Source organism: Furipterus horrens, unplaced genomic scaffold, assembly GCF_987537825.1.
Source record: "Furipterus horrens unplaced genomic scaffold, mFurHor1.1.pri manual_scaffold_3, whole genome shotgun sequence".
Classification (NCBI taxonomy): domain Eukaryota; kingdom Metazoa; phylum Chordata; class Mammalia; order Chiroptera; family Furipteridae; genus Furipterus; species Furipterus horrens.
Window position 1 is genome coordinate 10,957,495 of NW_028327173.1, and position 9,710 is coordinate 10,967,204.

A 9,710-nucleotide genomic window follows, 5' to 3' on the forward strand; every position below is an offset into this window, starting at 1 on the left:
TGAGGCCATGCTGGTGCCCGTCCCTCACATGCCTTTGTGGGGGTCCCTGTCACCCACCCAAAATCCACACCCACTTAACACAAAGAAACCACAAAGGGCAGAGGAATCCTCTCCAGCAAACAACACTCAGAGGACCCTTCCCAGGCCCGAAGGGGAGGGATGCCTTTGAGTTTCAAAATGCAGGAAGAGGATTTATAGGGAGGGCATCGCCATGTGCCAGGTACCAGCAGGGCACTGAGCAACCTTTTTACCACCATTTTAGGAAACAGATCCCTAGAAGGTCACACAGCTTGTAAAAGACCAAGCTGGGACTTGAGCCAAACTCTGTTGGGCTCTGAGACTCCAGGAGGCACCCACCTCAGGGCAAGCGTGGGTGGGGACAGGTCACCAAGTCCTTCCTGGGGCATATTCAGCAGATGAACTCTCATGATGCCCTGTCCTCACCCCACACACCATGGAGCAAGGGCAGTGCCCAGACAACACCGGGCAACTGGTCTACCTGACCTATTTCCATTGCTGCATGAAGCCAATGTGGGACCTTTGCCCACCTGTGCAAATCCACCCTGTGTGCTCTTTCCTTTGCATCATTCCCAACAGGCAGCTCCCACATCCAGCTCCCTGGGGCACCACGCCTGGAAAAGAGCAAAATGCCTAGCCTCGTCAACAGGGCACTGACTAGAGTGAAATCTTGATTCTGAAATAATGACCTAAGATAGCTGATGAGTGGCCACCAAAGAGAACCGAGAGACAATGCTCTGGAAGTTTATAAAAATCATACAAGTTTGAGGAGGGGTTAACACTCATATACACACACTCACACACATGCACAGAAATCTTATCTGGTCCAGTCTTCTGTCTCCACTCTGGTAATATTGTTCCCGTTTCATGGTCAACAAAATTGAGGCCCAGCACTTTGCCCTAGCACATGGCAAAGAGGGGATGACAACATGCTTCCTACCCCAGTGGGTTTCACACAGGGTCCACTGGGGCCCCGGATTTCACAGGGTCACTCCGAGGAAGAGCGTGAAGCCCGGCAGGCAGCTTCTGCCGTCAGGAGAGCTCTGCTTCTGTCTGTACGTTATGATGAGGCCGTGTGTCAGTTTGATTTGAAGAAATGGTTCCCTGCTGGAGGAAAAAAATCTCAAAGCCAAGGCACCGCTGCGCCAGGGAGAGGCCAGGGTGGCCTTTGAGGAATGAGGTCAAGATGACAGTGGTTAAGCTTCAGGAAATCAACTACCCAAAAAGTGTGGACTGATTTCATCTACAAAATGCCTCCTCCACCCCAAAGACCTTTTCCTCTTTTCTTTCCTCCATCTTTTACTCAACTCTCCCTCCCCACATGCTCCCAGCTGGGGGCCTTGTCCCTTCTGTCTCAGAGAAGATGCGCGCAGAAGCCATTCGATTTAAACTCCCTCATCTTCCCACCACCGGATCGTCCTCCCGCCCCACTGCATTGGCCCCCCCTCCTTTGACCCCTCCTCTCACGGAGGAGGAAGCCCCCTCTGCCCCCCTAACGCCATCTGAAGGACAGTCTCTGCACTGGAATGCTGGATCCCACCAGGGTCCCCTCTCTGTGGGTTATCCCACTTCTCTATATCTCCAGTCTTTCTCTTTCCTGGATCCTTCCTATTAGTATTCAGAAATGTTCTTCTCTCTCCCTACTCTCTGCCTCCCCTCCCATCAGCTCTCCTGTCCTCCACCTCCACCACCCCAAAAAGCAGCTCTTGCCCAAGGCCAAGTGGTCTCCATGCTACCAGGACTACTCGGGCCACTCCACCTCCAGCACAGTTCAACGCTCCCTTCTCCTTGAGACATTCTTTCCTGGACTTCAGACATTCAACTCTTTGGTTATTCTGTCTCTCTAGTCAGTCCTTCTCCCAGATCCTGAGGAGAAGGCTTCAGGGCTGGGTCTGGAATTGTCTTCTCATTCCATGCTACACTTTCTCTTTCGATGATTTCATTCATGCCCGTGGCTTTAGATGCCACTTGCTTCCTGATGACTCCAAAATGTCCTCTCTGCTCACATCTGCTCTGCCTTCAGCCTACTGTGCATTTCCACTTGGATTTGTAGATGTGCCTCGGACTGGCTGGAATAGCATGGAGCACGAGAACTTGCTCCATGGGAACGTCTCCCTGACCCTGTCAGGCTCCTCATCTGGAGGGTTTTCTGTCCAGAAACCTGAGGGTCCTGCTTGATGCCCTCATGCCCCACCCAACCCCTCAGCTAGCCCTGCCATCTCTGCATCCAGGAACATTCTGGAATCATCCACCTAATCACTGCTACCCTCACCCAACTTCAAACCATGACCAGCAATAGATGCTCAGACACTGCAAAGACTCCCCATCCAGCTGCTCTCCCTGCTTCCCCGCTTGCCCTTCCTCCAATCCACCCTCCACAGAGCAGTCAGAAGAGTGCTATGAAGACAAAATCTGGTCATGCTCCTTCCTACTTCAGTGGCTCCCCAACTCCATATCATGGCTTCTGAGGCCCTGCTCACAGGGTTGGCATCCACAGCCCCATTTGCTGTCTATACACAGACTTCCTTCAGCCAGGCTTTCTCTTGCCCCAGGGCCTTTGAACATGCTAACCCCCCACTTCCGGCCTCCAGCTCCAGTTTCTCTGGCTCATTGCTACTTACCCATGGCAGGGAAAGGGGGTTCTCAGCTTCACATTCAGTTCAATGACCCGGTCTTGCAACTTCTCTGAGGGCTTTCTCCCTCATGAATTAATCCAAGCAATGCCTGCTTTCCTCCATGGCCTGAGGGCTCTATGAGGTCAAGAACTCTATCTGTCTTCTTTCTAATATGGTACCCAGTGCTTAGCACATAGTGGGTGCCTGATAAATCCTTGCTGGATAAATAAATGAGTTAGACCAAGCTTCAGAGCTCTCTAGGGGCTGCCCTCCCTCCTCCCTGACTTTGATAACTGGCTCCAATTAGAGTGGCATCATAAGCGGTGATAGATCCACAATTGGTTATAGATTTCATTCAGGAAACCAAGTCCCAAGCCACCTATTGTGACATTGACCGCAGGAGACACGCTTCCCTTTGCCATTCAGTTACCACTTCATTTGCCAGGTCAGCAGTTCTGCCCAAAGTAGCGGGCAGCAGCCTGACTGTGAATATTAACAGGGTCTCTCAGCACCACATCATGCGACAGGGCTCCTCAGCACTGCCCAGGGACAGGGGCGGGACAGAGGGGGAAACTGAGGCCGAAAGGGGGCCTCACAACCAACAGGTGCTGGTTAGCACTAGAGTTCAACCCTTGCCATCAGACCTCTCACCCCACACCCTCCTCACTGCCTCCCGCTACATGGTTGTTTTGTTGGTTTGTTAAAAAAAAAGAAAAAGAAAAATATATACAAATACACACACACGTATATCTACACACACACACACACACACAGAGCTTCTCCGAAACTTACCACTTCCCCCGGTTCTAGAATACAGGTTTCTCTTTATCCATAACGAGATCATAGCACTTACTCTCATGGTGTGTTGGGAGTTGTTGCTGGTGTCTGTCCCTGTCCCGTGTTTCTGCACAGCCCGCCTCCAGCGTGGGCACCTAGGGGCCGGGGACCACATTTATCCTGATATCAGAGGTGGCCCACACAAGGCTGAACCAGAGGAAGCCAGTTCCCCAGGAGCACTCCCCAAATGGACTTGTTACTTTCAGGGCTGTCACCTTGTATATTATTAATAGAGAGAGTGGTGAAATATTTATGGGTGCATGATGTGATGATACTTGAGGTTTGCTTTAAATTAATAAGGGATGGGGCAGGGGATGCAAAGGAGGCTGCCGATAAGGTTGGGGATTGGTGGTTGGGGGGGTGAAGGCTGGGTACTGGGGGTTCCTTAGACAGGCTGTACTTTTTCATGGAAGTTCAGAATTCTTCATAATTTTCATTAGATAATCCTCCCCAAATAATACTAATTGTGGTAATGGAAGTAGTTAAAAGTGGAGGTGAAAGTGATCACTGATTGATCACTCACTGGGTGCCAGGCACTGTGCTGAGCTCTTTTCGTGTCTTCTCCTTCTGTCCCCTCCCCACCCAGGAAGCAGTTTTCAGAGACGGAGATCTAGAAAGGCGAACCCAGACCTGTCAGGGGCCTGCATCTAGAGTCTCTATGCCCTAGCACCTCGTGTATCGCTGTGATGTTGGCAGTGCCCAGACATTCTGTCCTGTGTTTCGGGAGAGGCCCCAGGGCTGGCACCTCGTCCCTTCAGAGATCCATGTTCTTCACACTCTAAGGAGAGCAATGCTAATTTTCAGAGTCATCCAGGAGTCATTTGGAGCTAAAATCTCATGGGCCAGGAGGGCTGGCAAGTTGGAAAAAGCTGCCCTGGGTCAAAGTGCAGCTATGAAGCAGGGAGGACCTGGTCCCTCCAAGTGCCAGGTTCCACCAGGTTCCTCTTCCCTAGTTCTGAACTTGGCCTCATCTTTTGAGCCCCCACTCTCACCCTGATTCAGGCCTCGACCTCACCCAAGTTACCCTTCTCCCTGGACCAGGGACACCCCTCCCTGTCCCTAGACTATCTGACCTCTCCACAGCCACCAGAAAGCTTAGCCTAGACCCCAAGTCTGACAGGTCCTAACTGTCACCCCAGACCTCCCAAGCCCCAAGGGGTGAAGCCCAAATTCCTTAGCATGACCCACAAGGCACCAGGTGATCTATCTGCTCCCCACCCTCTCACTCCTGACCTTCCAGCCTCATTTATCTTGCTCTCTGCACCTCCCCAACTTTCTACCTCCTGTGCACTCTCCTCCCCACTCCAGGCAGACTGAAAAGTGGGGGGTGGGGGCAAACAAAAGCCCCACATTCTCTGTGTAGCTGGGATGATACCTCCCCCTCAACTGCTACCTACCCCAACCAGACAAATTCCTACTCATTCCCTGAGACTCACCTCTGGTGTCACTTCCTCCCGGAAGCCTTCCCTGATGGCCCAGCCTGGGTTATGTGTTCCCATAGCGCACCCTGCTTGTCTCCAGCCCTGTACATTACCCCACTGGGTTATACATGTTTGTTGATCTGTTTCCCCTGACAGCCAGGAAACTTCTCCAAAGCAGGGATCCATCCCTGTGCCTCAGAGCCCAGCACACAGCAGGTGATAAATAGTTCTGGATTTGTGATCATGGGCTAGTCATTTGGTTCCTCATCTGTAAAACAGTATTTATTGTGCCTGCCACATAAGCATGTTCATTCATTCAGCAAGTGTTTATTGGGCCCCTACTATGCACTAGGCTTGAATCTAGCCCTGGACTTACAGCGGAGAACAAAGCCAGCAAAACTCTCATGGAGCTGATATTTCATCACAGGGAGGGAGAGTGAACCATGCAGGTATCTTGTTGAAGTGCAGTCTTGGTGGCAGGAAGAACAGGTGCAAAGGCCCTGAGGTGGGAAGGTGCCCTCTGATAATCAAGGGCAGGGCAGAAGATGAGTGGAGAGGAAGGAGAGTAGAGAGTAAACAAAGGGCCATGGTGGTGAGTCTGTTACTCAGAGTTCAACAGGAAACCATTCTGAGAGGTCGAGTGACATGGCCCGGCTGCCAGGTTGACGGACAGAGAGCAGGCCCAAAAGCACTCAGCAGTGCGCCCGGCACCCAGAAATCACTTCCTAGGCGTCCATTGGGGGTACACTCACCAGGGTGAGCGTCCGATTGCTGTTAGCCTGTCTGCGAAGGCATGAATGTCATCTGGTTCTGAGGGCAGTATCTGCACACTGGAGCTTGTCTTGAAAGAGCCTTGGGCCTGCAGAGGGGGCTTCTTTGAAGGGCATCATGTTTCTCTGTGAGAGTCCTGCTTGGCCTCTTCAAACTGACAGAAATCCCTCTACCCCATGCGGAGGCTATTCTGGATGACCCGGGATCACCTCCCAGGGGTACTTACAAGCTGGCTGGAATTGAGAGAGTTCAGAAAGCAAGGTGTGTCTATAGCAGCTGGAGGAAGCACAGCCCCTGTGCTGGGAGCTCCAGGCTGATGGAGGAGGCCCAGCCCTGCCCCGGAGGCTTCCCGTCTCATGGAAGAGGCACACCGTCCCTGCCTCTTTGCCCCCTGCCCTCCTTCCTGAGCGTGTCCCAGGAGACCTGCCGAGTTTGGAGAGCCTCCCAAAATGAACGGCCGAAATGAAACATCTTTCAGAAATTGAGGCCAAGAAGCGAAGCAGAAGTGGAAGGCAGCTCCTGCTTGCCGACTTCCACAGAAGTGTCCCCTAAGGGGACAGCCGGGGTTTGTTTTGAAATTCCAAGGCAAACCAAAGGAGCAGAAATAAAACGAGCCTCAGCCAAATGCAAAGAGAGGTGGGTCAGACCTGCAGCTGAGCTGTGTCTTCAGAACATCTGGGCTTTCTTCTAGTTACAAAATTAAAACACACTCCTTTCAAAGTCCAAAAAATAAAAAATAGAAAACAAAGAAGAGGGAGGACGGATCCCTTTTGGGTGCCTTTTCTTCCCGTCTTTATTCTATGGGCTTTACATCACTGAGTCACACTGCTGTGCCTTTTTCCACTTACTCCTTTCACAGCAATTTGTTAAGTCGCTTTTCCGTGCCAGGAACCTTCTGGGCGTGGGGGACGCTTCAGTGAGCCAGACAACAGACCCCCTGCCCTGGTGGAGATGAGAGTCTGTTGAGAGAGACTGGCAAGGACAAAGCATCCCATACATAAAATATTGTCAGTGGGTGACCAATGCTGTAAAGAAAACAGAACAGGAGGATGACAGAGTGACAGAGGGGCGTGGGGCAACTGCAGACAGGTGAGCAGGGAAAGAGCCTTCCGAGAGAATATTTGCACTGACCCCAATCACAGAAGGGCCAGCTGTGAGGCTGTGCAGTGGACATGTGTCCGGGGAGAGGGCACCGCAGAGGCAAAGTCCTGGGATGACACACGCTCGGTCGTTTCGAGGAGGAGAAAGGATGCCAGGGTAGCTGGAAGCATGTCCCTGTGTTATTAAAACTCAGGATGAACTTCCCAAACATTAAAGGGCAATGAGGGTGACTAGGGATGTCGTCCTGAGCAGACGTGGGTGTCCACACAGCCTGAGTTGATCCTAGAATCGTGGCGTGGGGAGACGATTTAGAAAGTGTTTGCTGTCCAGAGTTTCACGCCTGGAGAAGGGTGCGCAGCTGTGTGCTGGGATGACGTGGGTGGAGAGCAGCTGAAGGCTGACTCTGCTTCAGGCCCTGTTTTCGGGTGGTGGAGACTAACTTATTCCATTCACATGACTGCCTAGGGAGAGAGGAACTGTTATTCTCCCATATTACAGATGAGGAAACTGAGGCTCAGCGCTGAGAAGTACCTGTCCAGAGAGACCCAATGGTTAGCGGCAGGCCAGGAATCAACTCCCGTCCATCTGGGTCCTAAGATGCCTCTGCTAATGGAGCCAGGGAATTAAAAATACTTTTTCCTGGAGTTTCCATTCTGCTTGCTGATTTGGGGGAAAGGTCCTAAGTAATTCAAAGATAACTTCTCCAGAACGTTGTACTTAAACCAAAATAAACATGGATGGATGACAGAGTGCAAGGCAAAGGTGCGTGAATTATTAAGAGAAAACTCAAGACTTTGAAAACAAAAGTTGGCCTCTTCTAATTAATTGCCTGAGAACAACATGTCATTATACAGATGAGCAAACTGTGGCCCAGAGAGCAGAGCTGATTACCCTCCAGCGCCGTCTCCCAAGGCAGGAGGCAGGCCCCTGACACCCCGAGACATAGTGATCCAGTGACCAGGTGACCTGGGGAGTCCTGGGAAGCTGGGAGGAGATGGTGGACACCAGCCCTCCTGCACTGCCTGTGTGTGGCTCTGATGGCACACCCAGGACAGGCCCTGAGAGGCCAAAATCAACTTCCATTGGCCCAGCACCACATGGTGTTTGCTCAGCAATACCCCACCCAGTACCAAGGGTTCTGGACCTATGATCGTAAGGTTCAGGCAAACATAAATATATACATTTATATACACATGTATAATTCATACTTGGCTGAACTTTACCAAATTGCTGTTACTTGTTTTGGGCTGATAGATAAGTTATAAAGGTATATGTGTTTGTGTGTGTGATCTGTGTAATACTTAGAAAGCACCTCCAACTAGAGCAGTGGTTCTCAACCTTCCTAATGTCATGACCCTTTAATACAGTTCCTCATGCTGTGGTGACTCCCAACCATAAAATTATTTTCGTTGCTACTTCATAACTATAATTTTGCTACTGTTATGAATCGTAATGTAAATATCTGTTATGCAGGATGTATTTTCATTGTTACAAATTGAACATAATTAAACCATAGTGATGAATCACAAAAACAATATGTAATTATATATGTGTTTTCCGATGGTCTTGGGCAACCCCTGTGAAAGGGTCGTTCGACCCCCAAAGGGGTCACGACCCACAGGTTGAGAACTGCTGAACTAGAGACACAGAGGAGACAGAGACCTGGGGTCCAGGAACCACTCCACTATTTACGGGCTGGGTGACCCCAAGCAAATGGCTTGCCCTCTCTGAGCCTCTGTTTCTCTGCTGGTGATGTGAGAGCACTGAGACCTGCCTCCAAGGCTACTGAAGGGACTGCAGGAAGGGACAGCCTGGGGCCTACCCAGAGGAGGCCTCCAAGGAGCCCCTCAGGCCCATGATACCCCGCCAACACATCCCACTGGGGGCTGGCCCTGGGCATCCACGTGGCCCCACTGGGTCTCTGGAGGACTTTGCCAGCAGAAACAGACTCTCTCATGAGGGGAGCATCGCCTTTCCTGATCCCCACCCCTTCCCCCAGGCCTCTCAGTTCAAAGAGTGATGTGGCAGCAGCTGACGAATGACCCAGCCCCAGGGTTGGGTCAAGTCTGGTTGCAGAGGGACCTACTTCAGCCATCAATCAACACAGCTGTGCCCAGCATTCATCCCCAAGAGAAGCCACCATCACTTCCCCACTCACCTGTCAACTTGCAGCAAACTACCTCGGGGGTTGGGCCAAACGGAGCCTCCAGAGGGACTGGAAGGGGATCTGGGTCTCAGAGCAGTTGGATGTCCTAGGGCAGGTCCACACCCACTCTGGGCCTCAGCTTCTGTTCTGTACACATAGCCTAAAGCTGTTAAAAGTGAACTAAAAAAGAAAAGAAAAACCTGCCAGGCAAAGAAAGCTGCCTCTGGGGGAACCCAGCCCCAGGAGGAGAGATTGCAACATTGACCTTGCTAGAAATCAGCTCTCAGGGTTCTACCTCGATAGCTGGTGTTGGGGAACAAACACAGATTCAAATCAGCTCTATTGCTGTCGGTAGAAATTATGGTCTCCCTCGGGATCGCAAGGAAAGCATTCCAAGGACCCATGCGTGGGAGATTGCGGAGTGGCAAAACAGTTTATTCGTGTGGAAGCCTGCCCCTGGGTTTCCAATGTCCCATCTCTGTCCGTCCCACCTGGGAGAAGTCCTACCATGGCTTCAGCAAGGCCAAAAAGAGGCTTCCTATTAAAGTGCAGTCTTTTGGAGCCCGTGAAGTCTGCTCTGGGCCCCAGTAGATGCTCCACCCACACAGATGGTCCCATGTTCCTGGAAGAGAGAGCGTGCAAACAAATGGGACAAGTACAGCTTTCCAAGGGAGAGAGGGAGGGAGAGAGAGAGGGAGGGCTTCTTTGTTCCCCTGGGGTTATATTAGCTTGGGTTTGGGATGGACCCGGTGCTTTTTCAAAAGACCCAATGAATTTCTCAAGCTTTCGAGAGCTTCCGAT

General features: G+C 51.4%; 1 long non-coding RNA gene across 1 annotated transcript; it reads right to left on the reverse strand.

Moving 5' to 3' along the window:
• Positions 1 to 6,435: 6,435 nt before the first annotated feature.
• Positions 6,436 to 9,481, reverse strand: LOC150014267 (uncharacterized). The gene is made up of 3 exons (XR_016509917.1): positions 9,417 to 9,481; positions 8,922 to 9,089; positions 6,436 to 6,687 (listed from the first exon to the last, which is right to left on the reverse strand). It is a non-coding gene; the product is annotated as an uncharacterized LOC150014267 (long non-coding RNA).
• Positions 9,482 to 9,710: the final 229 nt, after the last annotated feature.